This window comes from Pan troglodytes, chromosome X, assembly GCF_028858775.2.
Source record: "Pan troglodytes isolate AG18354 chromosome X, NHGRI_mPanTro3-v2.0_pri, whole genome shotgun sequence".
In the NCBI taxonomy this organism is placed as follows: Eukaryota; Metazoa; Chordata; class Mammalia; order Primates; family Hominidae; genus Pan; species Pan troglodytes.
In genome coordinates, this window is record NC_072421.2 from 84,209,041 (window position 1) to 84,225,316 (window position 16,276).

At 34.6% G+C, this 16,276-nt stretch overlaps 1 protein-coding gene across 6 annotated transcripts in view; it reads left to right on the forward strand.

Moving 5' to 3' along the window:
• DACH2 (dachshund family transcription factor 2) overlaps positions 1 to 16,276 on the forward strand; it is a 676,921-nt gene that overhangs the window by 391,896 nt on the left and 268,749 nt on the right. The window lies entirely within an intron of this gene.

Sequence of the window (16,276 nt, forward strand, 5' to 3'; positions counted from 1 at the left end):
CACCAGTCCACTGACTCAAATGTTAATCTCCTTTGGCAACATCGTCACAGACACACCCAGGAACAATAAATACTTTGCATCCTTCAATGCAATCAAGTTGACACTCATTATTAATTATCACAAGTTCACCTCTTGTCAACTTGAACCCATACACATAATCCTGAAGTTGACACTCATACAGAGAGAAAAAGCATAAATGTTCATAGTAATGGTAAGTAGATGAGTTTAGACATTTTGTAGGTAGGTAGGAAAGTTTTGTATGTATGTAGATATGTTTAGAAATCAAATGAATTTGATAGGGCTCATTTCAAATGATCAACTATAAAGGTCAGATGTATAAACCACTGATTCCTACCTACTTCCAGGTTACTGGGATCACCCCCATGGCAAACAGCCTTTCTTGATCATGAGTTTAGAAACACTTCTTAGCCATATTTGCCAAATACAAATGATTCATGGGTAACTATAGGGAAAAAAACTCCACAACCCATGTCTGAGTACTGAGGTCAGAGCATCTTATCCAGTGACTTCTCAGGATAATTTTTTTTTTTGCTTGACAATGTGCTTTACAGCAAGTTTCTTGTGTGTGTGTGCGTGTTTGTGTGTATGCTTGCATGTGTGTGTGTGTGTGTGTGTGGCATAATATGTGTTTCTATAATGCAGCTAATTTAGAAACATTTGATAACTCATATATTTTGTATTACATAAATGTATGAACACAAATGAGAAGTTAATACAAGAGTTTTGATGCTTTAGTTGGATTTTGTATAGTTTTTGTAAGTATCAAGTAGAATGGTGTAATAATATCACCCAGAGGCAGTCTGCACATAACAATAATGATATTATTAATAGTAACAATCTGTATATAACAAAAACAACGACAACATATATGAAGTAAGTGTTTCTATCATCTTTGTGGAAATGTATTTTGTGTTTTAGTCTCAAGATTTTAAATGGTCACTCATTTTATTATTAAATTGTTTGTCATGCATATACTGAAGCTGGAAACAATATATCAGATAGAAAGTTCTACAGATTTTTTACACAGGGGCATATATAGCATATAGTAATATGTCTTTTACGAAATAAATCATGTCATATATTATTCTAATTATAATTGATGGATTAGGATGCAGCTGGACAAAAGGAAGTATTTATGCTAACTTCAATTATAACTTGGAGAGTACCAAAATGTTTCTTATCTTCTGACTCTGTTACGGCAATATGATGCCATAGAATGAGATTGGATTGAGTCCTATCTAACGACCAATTAAGTATTGTTTCTGATAAGCCATTTATCTTCTCCAAGGAATATTTTTTCTTCTCTGTAACATGTAGATAGTCATGCTTGCCCTGCTTATTTCTTACCTTGTTATGAATTGCATATGAATATTTAAATCATATGTGAAAGCGTTTTGAATGATGCAAAATACTGTATGTGGTATATTTTTTAAAAATATTGCTTTGAATTTCTTTGCTTTTTGTCAATTAATGCTTTACTATTACTGTAGGCTACATTTTGGAATAAGAAAATAGATTTTGTTGGAAAATGAAGAAAAACATTTTGATTTTATGGGTATTATAGTCTAGCTCATGATGAGCTCAATGATTTTTTTTCTCGACCTATAAAATATATTTCATTACCACCAACATGTATTATTCATCCACTGTTTATACCCAGATGGTTTATAACATATGGAATAAATCAACACACCTGCAGTGTAACAGGTTCCTCATGCTATAGCATAATATCTTAAGTAATGCCACAGGATACTTATAATGACTTCAAAGCTATCCAGAATCACATGCATACTGAAAACATTTTATTATTTGTAATTCTTGGATTTGTCTATATTAAATGTAAAAGTAATGAGTTTTGTAGAAAGTTGTCTTTCCACATGTGATCAATATGTTTTGAAGCTCACATATGCTCTCAGGAGTTAATGTTTTCAATATTTACAAGAGTAAATCATTCTGGAGGTCCCAGTGCTATGTACGCTATCAGATGGGCAGGCAGCCACCATTTGGAAAAAGTCTTCTAATTTCTATCATCCTGTAGTTTTGTACAATTTAAAGCATAATTTATATCTTGGAGAGGAAAAATGCTAATTGAGATCATGTCATAAAAATGTAATTTAGCAAAACTGTTAGTTTTGGGTATTTTACTATTTTAAGCAAATATTTTTTAAATCACTTGAATATTAAATAGGTTGTAAAATTGTGTTGGGTATCGGCACGTTATGTCTTCAGATGCATTTTAATTCTCATTTTCCTTTGTTTAAATAGTGAAAACTTTATAAATTAGAAACTAAAATTAATTGAATAAACTCCAATAGGACATTTTTGTATGCATTTAAAAAAATGTATCATAAATATTTTAGAGCTTTTGATGGTGGGTAACGTGTCCATCCCTCTGGATTTTAATGCAGTACCAGGGGAAATAATGCTAATATCATGTGAAGCACAATTTATTTTCAGTTTTTAAGCCCATCATGGTTACTCAGTTAATATATACTTTAATGCCGGCATCTAAAATATCTAAATTAGATTTTAATAGCAAGATTTCCCAACCAATACAGAAACTATGATTCGTGCCATAGCTATTTCATCCCACAGACTCCCAAAATACCTTATGTGATGATGAGTAAAAGAGAGGCATTTGCCAATTTAATGACATGTTTTCTGTATGCTTCAGATGCCTTTATTCATTTTAATAACAGAACTCATAGAATCCTAGAAGTACTAGAAAGCTTGCAATAGGGGAAGCTCTCCTGTTTTTCATACAAGGAAGCCTCTCAATAGGGTCATACAATGGTGGGGAGGGCCTAACTCTCATTTATCGACCTAGAAAGCCAATCGTTGCCTGTTCTGGAATAAGAGTGCTAGGTGCTTTACATCTCTTATCTCATTTAACTCCCGTAAGAACTATGAGGTAAGCGTTCATTATCTTTGTTGTGTAGATGAGGAAACAGAGAAGCTCCTAGACGTCACACTGCTAGTGAATCAGTGCCAAATATAACTGGCTTTTCAAAGATTGGGTTCTTAAATACTAGGCCACATTACTTTTCTCAAGTTCTAAATATTGGCCAAAAGAAAGGCCCTGTTTTGGTATCTGCTAGTTAGTGTAGAATATAAGAATCACAGAAAGATAATGAGCTGTTTCTAGTCCTTGATGCACCTTTAGCCAGATTTTGAACTGAGGTAAATCACTTAACTTTATTGTTGTATCATCTATCAAATGGGAATGATAGTCTCTGCATACGGGTCATTGGGATAATAAAATTAGGTGAGAGATGTGTATTAGTCAGAGTTCTACAGAGAAACAGAACCAATAGGATATGTGTGTGTATATATATATATATATATATATATATATATATATATATATATGGAGAGAGAGAGAGAGAAAAGAAGAAATGTACTATGGGAATTTGCTCATGCAGTTACGGAGGCTGAGAAGTCTTGCGATATGCTGTCTGCAAGCTAGAGAACTAGGAAAGCCAGTGATGTAATTCAGTCCGAGTGTGAAGGCCTGAGAAGCAGGGAGCCTATGGCATAACTCTAAGATCTACATCAAGGTCTGAGAACTGAAGGGGGCTGCTGGTATAAGTCCAGGAGTCTGAAGGCCTGAGTGCAAAGAGTCCAGGTACCTGAGGGCAGGAAAGGATGGATGGTGCAACTGAAACAAAAGCAAATTCATCTTTCCTCTTCCTTTTTGTTCTATCTTGGCCCTCAGAGGATGGGATATCTACCCACATTGGTAAGGGTGGATCTCCTTTACTAAGCTTACTGATTCAAATGCTAAACTTTTCCTGAAACACCCTCACAGACACATCCAGAAATAATGTTTTATCAGCTATCTGTGTATTCCTTAACACAGTCAAGTGAACTCATAAATTAACCATCACAACATGTGGGTGGGCTTTTAAAAAATCTTTTGAAGGTGTTATAAAAATGAATTTATATTCCAAAGGTAAAGCTTCCCACCAACACATACTTCTTTTTTTTTTTTTTCATTTTTTGATATTTGGGAGCAAGATGATATTTTCTCATTTTTCTTTTCATGGGGGTGGCCAGGTATTAATAGTAACTATTGTACTGTGGCCTGTCAGGATGGTTGAGTTTTCAAGAAGGTGACACATGTTTTTTGTTTTGTTTTGTTTCGTTTTGTTTTTTGCCAGTAAAATTTGTTTTATTTATTTCTTCTTCCTTTTTTCCTTCTCAATTTATCTGTGGCAATGAGATTGTCTATTTCATTGAGAAAAGATAGCACAATTTCACTTCATTTGAAAGAACGTGGGATGCCATCCTAATTATGTGACTTATGAATGGTATATGCTTGCAAAGAAGGATTAGGAAAGTTTGGAGGAGTGAAGAGCTTTTCTCATTTTAACCAGACAGTATATCTAATCATAACAATCTTTCCAAAACCTCTTAATCTAAATGGTCTGCATTTCACATTTGAGCTCCCTATTTAATGCTGCTTAAAATTGTATACACATATAATACATACATAAATTCACCAAATTAAGGTTTTCTCTCTGTGTGTGCATACAGATATTTTGTGTGTATGTATAAAACTTTGGTATTCTAGTTTTTAATCCAAGAGAGTTTTAATCCAAGCTTAGGAAAGTTTTGTTTGAATAAAGTATATGAATATGCAGTTTACAAAAAGGCACATGATCTTCTAGAACTCTGCTTTTGCATGTTATTATTTCTAATGACTACATGATATGTTGATACCTTAACTGTATTGCATCATGAACGCATGTTTCTAATACTTAATTTCCTTATTCAAAATCCAACATTTACTTGGAAACAGGTCGGTGAAAAGATAGCAACATAAATATGATTCTATAAACATTTCTCTTTATATTAGAAGGTAGAAATTGTAAATCACCAAATGATAACTTGAAAGTAATATACAGAATATTTGGAATTCATGACTATATTTTGCTGCACTAGACTTAGATTGGTCTAGGTTTCTTAAGAAAGGAGTGAGGGAAATCTAGTTTTGTCTCATGTTCACCTTCTTTACGGTAATTATCTTTTTTTTTTCCTGAAATAGACAACGCTTTATAAGTATGGTATGGATACTAAGTAGAGACTGATCATTGGATTTCTACAAAATAGTAGGGAGTTTTAAAGGAGTCAATGCCGTTGACCTAATTTTAAGGAAATTTTATTATTTCGTGTACAGTTATAGCACCAATGAAGACATATCACAATTATTTTTGGATTTCAAGTAAATGTTAAAGAAGAATAATATATTAATTTTGTGGTCTTGACCACTTACATGGATATTGCCACCTTGATAGTTCCACTAGTTGTAATACAGGGTTTAGGTATAAAACAACAGCTGTGTATAGATCCAATAATTGTAATATTGAAAATAATTTGAAATTAATTTGAAAATGTAATATTAATATTATCAAAGGGAAAGATTTCAGACTATTTTGGGATATAACAATGCAAATATGATACAATGCTTATTATTGACCAAGGGACCCAACATTATGTAATTAAGAAATAAATGGAATGTAAGATGTCCGACCGAGAGAACACATGTAGTCATGTAAGCAGTCTCATGTTTTGTCTTACTCCAGTCACTCACTAGTTCTGTGTCCTTAGGAAAGTCTTTTATTTTCTCAGGACTTCAGTTTTTAGTATGCACTGCTATCTCCCATGTCCCTCCTAAGTTCCATTGGCCCACCTCTGTAAAACACCATACAAACATAACGTGCGATTATTGGTTGTATTACAAGATAAATAATATTACCGGAATTCTAACAAATAGCTATAAAAATCACAATATTTTATTGATTATACAAATACATTCCCTTATTTCCACATTTTTATGTTACCTTACAGAAATCTGTACCTCTTAATTTTTAAAAATTTTCTCACTTAACCCTTCATATGTACTACATCAATATATACTTCTCACAGAAGATAGTGATATTCAAGAGCAGCCAATAAACCTTAAGATAACTGAAGGAAGAACACTTAGATGTTTCCTATTTTTCTTCCTCAAATATGGTATAAAATCTGAGTCAATGCCGTATTGACACAGCTTTTCTATTTGCTATCATTTATAAATTCTGGGATTACCTGAGTGATTGTTTTCTCAGAAAACCATAATGTAATCTCCAACCTAATACTCCAACTATCATGCCCTAATTAAAACTGCAATTATATTTTTGCTCAAACAAAACAACTTAATAAACATTATTGCAAACTGTTTACCCTTCCCCAAAACAATTTATGTTCACTAATACAATTTTCCATTAAAACTGCTGCCAGGTAAATTAAAAACTCTGGAAATAGTAAGTAAGTGGGAAATTAATTCAACAGTTTAATCTAGACCTAATAACACTTGCAAGTGCAGAAAAAGATTGCTACAGTGGGGAGTTAATTAACAGCTTATTCCCCATTTGATAAAAGTAATCCACTTTAATTCCAGTGTAATTTACCTCAATGTAATATAAAACCACAAGCTGCCTCTGGTGCTGGTAATTATTAGCTTTGTCCTGTGGCCACATTGACAGTAAAAGTCAGCAGTATCTTAATAATAAGAGACTGTCTGCTAAACACCCACAATTAAAGATGTAATATGAAATCTTCTAACAGCAGCAACCATGTGTATTGCTATACAAGCAGGGTTGCAGTGGATTTAAACTGCATTTAATTGTTCCACCTACTTCTAGAAAGCAGGTGTGGCACGTGAAAAGTAAGCATTTTATTGGCTTCATGTAAGGAAGCACAGGGAATATTAGTGATGAGTTCATCCCATTGTTTTCCTTCCCTACTACCACTGTCTCAGTAAAGCTATCATCTCTTTTCACTTAGACTGCTGCACAAATCTATGCAGTTTCTCCACCCGCTTCTCACTCCAACCCATCCTCTATGTAGTCAGACACACAAATTTCATCATGTAACCTTCATGGATATAAACCTTCATTGACATTCATTTATTGTTCACAAGATGAAATTGAAATTCTCTGCATGATGTAAAAGTGGTTCCATATTCTGCCCTCAATCTACCATTCAAACCTTATTTATCAACTTGAAAAATAAAGAAGATAAATTCATCTGCCTGCAGTACCCTTTCCTTGCTTATCTCCTATCTCCTCTGTGAAGTTTTCTTAGACACTCCCCATGAAAATTTAGTCATTACTTTTTCTATTCTTTTACAACACTTTATATTCACCTATTATTTCACTTTTCAAATTGCTGTTTATTTCTATTAACATGTCTGTATCCACCTACAAGACTAGTGGCTCTCAAAGTGTGGTCCCCGGACCATCAGCATTAGCATTACTTGGGTACAAATTTCGAAGCAAATTCTCAGGCTTCACCCCAGACCTACTGAATCAAAAACATTGGCAGCGGGGCCCAGCAGTCTGTCTCAACAAGCCCTCTGGGTGATTCTAATGGATAGTAAACTTTGAGAACCAGTCTTGACTGTGAGTATGTTGGGGATATATACAGTGGCTTATTCTCTTTTTATTTTCTTCATCTGGCCGTTTATAGCACATAGAAGGTACTCAGAAATATTTTTTGAATAAATGAGTTATGATGGAATAAGTGGTAGCAAAAATAGAAAATCTAGAGAAGGTATGGAAACACAAGTGACTTCCAAGTTGCTCCTTTATCTAACTAAAATTAAAAGTCTGTGTTTCTCTGAGAGAGTAGATTATTTAAATAGGAAAAGTCAAGAATCTAAATTATTATCAATATTTCAAGTCCTTCTGTACAAAAAAAGAAAAATCACACAGAAGTATGTTTGTATGATTACTGATATTCTCAACAGGTTAATCTAGTTTCTTTTCTCTTTGGAAGTTATGGTTTGTGTAAAAAACATTTAGACTATGTTAGGCAGCCAATATGGTCTAATTCTTTTAAATGTTATAATTATTTCTCTTTTTAAAAATCTCACAACTTTTAGCTAACACTGTGTTAAATGCAATAGCATATGTTGTATGTACATATTATTTTGGCTGTGGACACTAAACTAAAAAATTTGCTTGCTATTAACTGAATTCTTTAATATAGATAAGTAATATGTAGATAAATTAGATCATTAAAAATAATAGATGTTCTCAAACTACAATGAAGTCATTTAAAAGTACATTTGTGTTTCTTATAGTACATGAATTCCAATTACAGAAGTAAAGTAATGTATGTTATTATCCCACAACATTAGATGTTAGCAAGGATTAAGTGTTTTTTATTCCCCATTATTGCCTGTAACATTTGTTTATAACAGGAGTCCATTTGAGCAGCCTCCTTCTGGGCTTTTAATGCATTCTTTAGAACGAGAGTGACTTTTGAGGGGAGTTCTATCAGATAGAAAAGCCAAACAAATTCAAGTGATGTTGTAATGCAACCTTTCTATTATTCTATCTAGAAAATGTATATGATTTTCAGGAACAGAAAATAAGCCTTAGTCGATTAAAAACTGTTAGCTATTGTGTAGGAGCATCATACATTATACTGCTTATGTAGATATATGTAAAAACAGATATTTGTGAGACATGAACTTATGTGTATGCCCATACTACGTGGTTACCTTTATTGTGACCTTTAATGACGGCTATTTTAAAAGCAAACTGTTCTGTACATGCAAGTGTACTTCATCATCATCATCATCATCATTATAATGACCTAATAACATCTTTGTGTTTCAAAATAATTTCACATTCAATTTCTTATTTCTTTTATCCTCGCAAGTATCCTATAAAATACTCAAAGCAGATATTATCCTTATTTTGCAGATGAAGAAACCAAAATCAGATAAATTTAAATGAAAGACAAAGTTGGAATTTTAGCCCAGGTTGCCTGAATTCTACTTAAGTGCTCCTTCCACTTTCTTACACTTCTCTTACATATGTATGAACTCCGTTGACCAAACATGTACAGAGTGACTACTATATGTCAAGAAATGTGCTTGGATATATTTCGGTGTGGTGTGTTTCAGTGTATGTCTTGAAGGATGGGTAGTGTTTGGATATTTGGTAAGTAAAGAGGAAACAAGCTTAGGGTGGAATGAGGGTATAATCAAAACAGATGTGGTTTAAGATGAGGCATGTTGAAGAATGGGTGATGAATAAATGATTCACTTTAGAGAAGAGTGGAAGATGAAGTTGGAAAGATAGGTTGTTTGTGATTTATTGTCATGATTATCTTTTTTCCAAACTGGAGTTTTAAATTTATTCCATAGTCAATAGGAAGCCAATGAAACTCTTTCGAACAGAGGATACTGGAACAGGAATTTTAACTGGATTTATCTGGCAGATCTAGGCGGTTATGTTGGAGCAGAGTGGTAGGTATGAAGAGTGTCTGGAGCTTGGGCTCTAATTAGCAGCTGCAATAATCCCATCTTGAGGAGATAAGGCCTGAGCTAGAATATCAGCAGTGGCCATAGAAAAGAATAACATGTGCGTTCCTCCTTTGTACATGTATGGAATGTGCTTACTTTCTCCCTCGTTTATAAGATTTTTGCTAGTTACTATATACAGTTTTAAAAATTTCTACATATCTCCCACAGAGCTTGGCAAGTACAGTGCCGTGCTTATTGTAGGTGTCCGGTAAATATTGTTAACTGGCCAGCTGTTTGAAATGTTCACAGTATTTGTAGTCGATGAGGCTGTAATGGCATTTATTGTTAAACTGTAGGGTTGGTCATTGTGGCTGAGTTTTTTAAAAGTCCACACTTCTTGGTATTTTCACAAATGAGCTGAAAACTTACATCCAAACAAAATCTGCATAGTGATGTGCATAGCAGCTTTTTTTTCATAGTTTCCAAAACATGAAAGCAACCACGATATTCTGCAGTAGGTGAATGGGTAAATAAATTGTGGTACATCAAGACAATTGAATATTATTCGCTGCTAAAAGAAATGCAATATCAAGCAATGAAAAGACACGGGAGTAGCTTAAATGCATATTGCTAAGTGAAAGAAGCCAATCTAAAAAGGCCCCATACTGTATTATTACAATGGTCTGACATTCTGTAAAAGGCAGAACTACGGAGACAGTGAAAAAGAGTTTGGAGGGAATGAGGGATTAATAGGAGGATCACGGAGGATTTTTAATGTGTCAAACTATTCTGTATAACACTCTAATTGTGGATAAATGTCATTATACACTGCGAAATGACATAGAATATACAGCACTGACAGTGAACCCTAATGTAAACTCAGGGTTTTGGGTGATTAAGATGTGTCAATATAGGTTCATCAATTGTAACAAATGCACCACTCTGGTGTGAGTGACTGGGAGCCTGCAGGGGTGTTATGATGTATGGAGTCAGGTGGTGTATGGATCTATACTTTTTTTCTCAATTTTGCTATGAACAGAAACTGCTCTAAAATAAAGTCTATTGAAAATCAAAACAAAAGAAGTCAATTTGCTATTAAAACTTTCAGTAATTGGTGTTAATTAGCATATGAGTCAAGAGAGAGGAAGACTAAAGTGGAAGGTTAACAGTGAGTGTTTGAGTTATCTGTTTTTAGAAAAGTAATATCAAACCTTCCTAACTTTTCTATAGATTATATGGATGAAAATATAAGGTGTGAAGTGTCAAGTTGTGAAGGAAATTCTTTTTTCATTCATGTTTGCGGCCTTTGTGTTAGATTCCTGATGCACGAATGGGGCTGTGTAAAGCTATATGCTAGACACTACTCCTTAATAAACATGACCATTCCTTTTTGTTATTTTGTTATTTAAAAAGATTGATATGTGGGCAGTAAAATAATAAAGTAAATATCAAAAATCCACAGTTATGGAGACATTGATTTGGGAAGAAATTCGTTACGTCTGTCTTGATCATTTCCGATTTCACCTTCTGGGTATTTTCTTCTTCTGTGGTTCTATTTATCTCCTCTCTTCTGTACAGAAGCTCCTCTGTATCTGAGCATATCTAAAACTCACAAGGTTTTACATAAACACATTTGTTTTTAAGTTGAATGTGACAGACAAGATTTAGCCCACAGTCTTTACATGCATTTTTACTAAATGGTACTGTGAGTTGGTCCTTCAGGGCTTTGATATCAGTCAAACTCTTGTCTTCCTTACTAATACTCATTTCACCAAGCACCTTTTCCCAAAGTAAGTTAGATTTGGTTTGTGATAATAACGTGTTAAGTCAGGTAATGCTCATCGTTGATGAGCTTCACAATTGCCCTAGGGAACTTCTTAGCAGCCCACTTTAATGCTGTACGGATCTAATAGCTTTTGAAATTATGAAGCCATCCATGACTTGTGACAAAGGTGTAATTAGAAGCACTTTCTCCATGCTTAACCTTTAAGTTCTCAACCATTTGCATTATCAAAAACAAACTAACCAAACCAAATTGAAATGAAAATATATCGTTTCTAAAAAAGAAGGAGAGGATGATCAAATACCAATACAGATCATTCACCTGAGCTCCAGATTATACGTTCACCCATCTACTGGGTCCCTACGTGTCCAAAATGCGACTTAAACTCGGCATTTTGAAAGTCAAGCTCATCTTCACCCTCAACAATTTATCCTTCTTCTAAAACTATAAAAACCCTAGAAGAAAATCTAGGCAACACCCTTCTGGACATAGGCATGGGCAAAGATGTTATGATGAAATCTCCAAAAGCAGTTCCAACAAAAGCCAACATTGATAAATGGGATCTAATTAAACTAAAGAGCTTCTGCATAGCAAAAGAAACTATCATCAGAGCAAATAGACAATCTACAGAATGGGAGAACATTTTTCTCAATATATCCATCTGACAAAGGTCTAATATCCAGAACCTACAAGGAACTTAAACATATTTACAAAAAGAAACCCAAACCCATTAAAAAGTGGGCAAAGGAAATGTACAGACATTTCTCAAAAGAAGACATTTATGTGACCAACAAACATATGAAAAAAAGCTGAACATCATTGATCGTTAGAGAAATGTAAATTAAAACCACAATGAGATACCATCTCATGCCAGTCAGAATGGCAATTATAAAAAGTCAAGAAACAACAGATGCTGGCAAGGTGTGGAGAAATAGGGACACTTTTACACTGTTGGTGGGAATATAAATTTATTCAACTATTGTGGAAGACTGTGTGGTGGTTCCTCAAAGATTTAGAACTGGAAATACCATTTGACCCAGCAATCTCATTACTGGGTATATACCCAAAGGAATATAAATCATTCTATTACAAAGATACATGCACGTGTATGTTCATTGCAGCACTATTCACAACAGCAAAGACATGGAATCAACCCAAATACCCATCAATGATAGACTAGATAAAGAAAATGTGGTACATATACATCATGGAATACTATGCAGCCATAAAGGGGAATGAGATTATGTCCTTTGCAGGGAGATGGATGAAGCTGGAAGGCCATTATCCTCTGCAAACTAATGCAGGAACGGAAAACGAAATACCACCTGTTCTCACTTATAAATGGGAGCTGAACAATGAGAACACATGGACACAGGGAGAGGAACAACACACACTGGGGCCTGTTGGGGGAGGGTGAAGGGGGAGAGCATTAGGAAAAAGACAAATGCATGCTGGGCTTAATTCCTAGTTGATGGGTTGACAGGTTCAGCAAACCACCATGGCACATGTTTACCTATGTAACAGACCTCACATCCTGCACATGTACCCAGAAACTTAAAAAAAAAAAGTCTGTTTAAAATGCTCAAAAATCTTTTACTCATTTTAAAAATTGGGTTGTTGGTTTTATATTATTGTTTTGTAAGATTTCTTTATATAGTTTGGATGCAAGCTCTTTGTCAAATATATATTTTACAAAGATTTTATCCCAGTTGGTCATTTGTCTTTTCCTTTTCCTGTGTTTTTCAAAGAGCTGTAGTTTCCAATTCTAATGAATTACATTATATCAAATTTTTATTTTATAGTTTGTGATTTTGTTTTGTATAATACATTTTTGCCTAACACAATGACACAGAGATTTTCTACTGTGTTTTCTTATAGAAGTTTTATCATTTTTGCTTTTATATTTTAATATATTATCCACTTTGAGTTGATTATTTTTTGTGTTATGAGGTAAACTTTGAGGTTTTATTTTCTACATGAATATTCAATTTTCCCAGAATCATTTGTTAAAAATCTTTTCCACAGGGAATTACCTTGGCAACTTTGTTGGAAATTCAATGACCATATAAGTGTGAGTCTATTTCTGGACCCTCTATTAGGTCCCATGGGTTTTTATTCTTTTTATTATTATTATTATTATACTTTTAAGTTTTAGGGTACATGTGCACAACGTGCAGGTTTGTTACATATGTATACATGTGCCATGTTGGTGTGCTGCACCCATTAACTTGTCATTTAGCATTAGGTATATCTCCTAATGCTATCCCTCCCCGCTCCCCCCACCCCACAACAGTCCCCGGTGTGTGATGTTCCCCTTCCTGTGTGCGTGTGAAATGGATGAAACTGGAAACCATCATTCTCAGCAAACTATCACAAGGACAAAAAGCAAACACCGCATGTTCTCACTCATAGGTGGGAATTGAACAATGAGAACACGTGGACACAGGAAGGGTTTTTATTCTTAATCTCACATCAGGACCCCACTGTGATGATTATTGTAGCTTGTAAGTCTTGAAATCGGGTAACGCAAGATTTTTTTTTTAAATTGGCAATCCTAGGTCTTTTGCCTTTCTCTATAAATGTAATTAAAGTAATTAATTTCTTCTAACAAAGCTTACTAAGAGGATGTGATTGGAATCATATCAAATAAATAGATCAATTTGGGGAACACTACCATGTTAACAACATTGAATCTTCCAGTGCATGAACATATATAGCTCTCCCTTTAAGTATTATTTTATTTCCTTCATAAAGGAATGCTTTATGATTTTTAGGGTACAAAACTTGCACATATTTCACTAAATTCATTCCTGTATCTTGTTGATGCCTTTGTAAATATAGATTTTTTTAAAAAATTCAAAGTTCAATGAGAACACTTGGACACAGAAAGCGGAACATCACACACCACGGCGGGGTGCGTGTTGCGCACCCCGCGTGTTGCGGGGTGCGGGGAAGGGGGAGGGATAGCATTAGGAGATATACCTAATGTAAATTATGAGTTACTGGGTGCAGCACACCAACACGGCACATGTATACATATGTAACAAACCTGCACGTTGTGCACATGTACCCTAGAACTTAAAGTATAATAAAAAAAAAATAGACAATTCTTACCATACTATGCCAAACTCCATCTATTCTGTTACCATTAAAGGAAATATTGAAATGCAAAAAAAATTCAGTGTTCAAATGTTTATTGCTAGTTTGTTGAAGTGTGATTTTTTGTTTATTGATGTTGTATACTATGAGCTCATTAGATTCAGCTATTCGTTTTAGTAGCTTTCTGTAGAATCCTTAATCTTTTCTACATGCATGTTCATATTATTTAGGAATAACAGCAGTTTCACTTTTTCTTTTTCATTCTGTATATCTTTTACTTATTGCCTTATTTAGCTGGATAGGACCTCCAGTAAAATACTAAATAGAAATAGCGAGAATACACATTCTTGCATTGTTCCTGGAAAGCATTTAGTATTTAGATATTGAGTATGATGTTGGCTATAGGGATTTTGTAGATGCCTATTTTCAGATTCATCATATGTATCAGGTCGTAGTTCTCCTAAACATGCCATACTGCTTCAAACCTCTGTTACTTTACATAACCTCATTTCTCCGTTTGATTCAGATGTTGTGCCTAAGCTTCACCTAGCTAATTTTAAACTCTTATTACTAGTCTCAGGAAGCTCGTTTTTTTCAGCAAAAGCTTTAGTGATTTCACATGATGCTCCCTCCTCCCACCCACCACTCTGTGCCCCATTACCAACTGTGTCATGTGTTCTTCCTTTGTCATTGAAAAGTACCAGGCAAGTGTAGCCTTCCTTATGTTTGCTAAATTTGATTTCTGTTTGCTCTTATTTAACTTAGGTTACTGAGTTCTAGGGCTTGGAGCATTTATCTCTGCATTTTCAGTCAGTGCCCAGTACATAGAAAATGCTCAACACTCACTAGAATGAAAGAAGCAAAGGAAAGATCAAAGGAAGAGAGGAGGAAAGAGAGGGAGGGAGGAAAGAGGAAAGGGGGAAAGGGATAGAGGGAGAAAAGAAGGAAAGAAATAGGGGAAGAGCAGAAGGAAAAGATAAGGGAGGGGAGAGGCAAAGAACTTTTCAGTAAATATCACCACTGGTAGTTTTAATTGGAGACAAGAGAACTGAAGAGTGTATGCTCCTAGAAGAGACCTGGATCTGACCCACTTCTGCCATTCATATTAGAAACTGGAAACATCAATCTTTAAAAACATGTCATCATTAATCCTCCGGGGCTCTCCCATGCATTAGGAAGATTTACAAAAATAAATGATGTGAAGAAATTCAAAGAGATTGCTTGTTGGATAGCAGTGATATATTCCCTAGAAGCCATAGAGATAGTTCATTGCTTGGCCTAGACCCATGCTACTGACACTCAGTCCAGGCTTGTATTGGCATCTCCTAAAATGATAGACCCTATAAATTGACCAGCCTCCACCTGTGTGATTATAAATACCTGGACTGAAGTTTTTTCCTCCATAGGTTTTATTGTTCTCAAGAATAGCCGTGCTGCCAGAGGAAAAATGTAATGTACTTACAAATATAAAGCAAATACTGTGTGCCATTCTATGTGCCTAATTCCACAGTACTATTCAAACTACTTCTGTCCAACTGTATGTCCTCACTCAACTGGTTTTAATACCATGTTACCCCTACTCAGGCTGCAAATACTTTTATGTCTTCTCAATACAGCCATACAATATGTGCATGCTTTAAATACCATGCTCCCCTTAAAGGCGGTTTTAGTCATGACTCTTCTCCTCCTCGTTAAAGAAAAAAATTCAGCATATTCTAACCCAAGTGAAAAGCACAGTATTATTGAAAAATCTTATTTTATATTTGCTTATGTGCTGAATATATCTAAATGACCGAAGTGTTTAGGAAGTATGACCTGGTACCTATTCTGATGTCACTTATTCAGTCAGGGCATAATCTTTTATTCTGCCATGATGGAATTGAAGTTACCCCAAAGAGTAGAGTAAAACTACTCCTCAAATTGGGCGGAATTTGTTCTCAAAATACACACAAAATTCTGATTACTCCAAGAGGCTCCTGGTAATCTAAACCTGGGGCAACAGCTTTTAGGCAGCTCTGTTCAAAGCAGGTCTTCTTTAGTAGCTATATAAACAATCTCTCTCAGTTGACCTA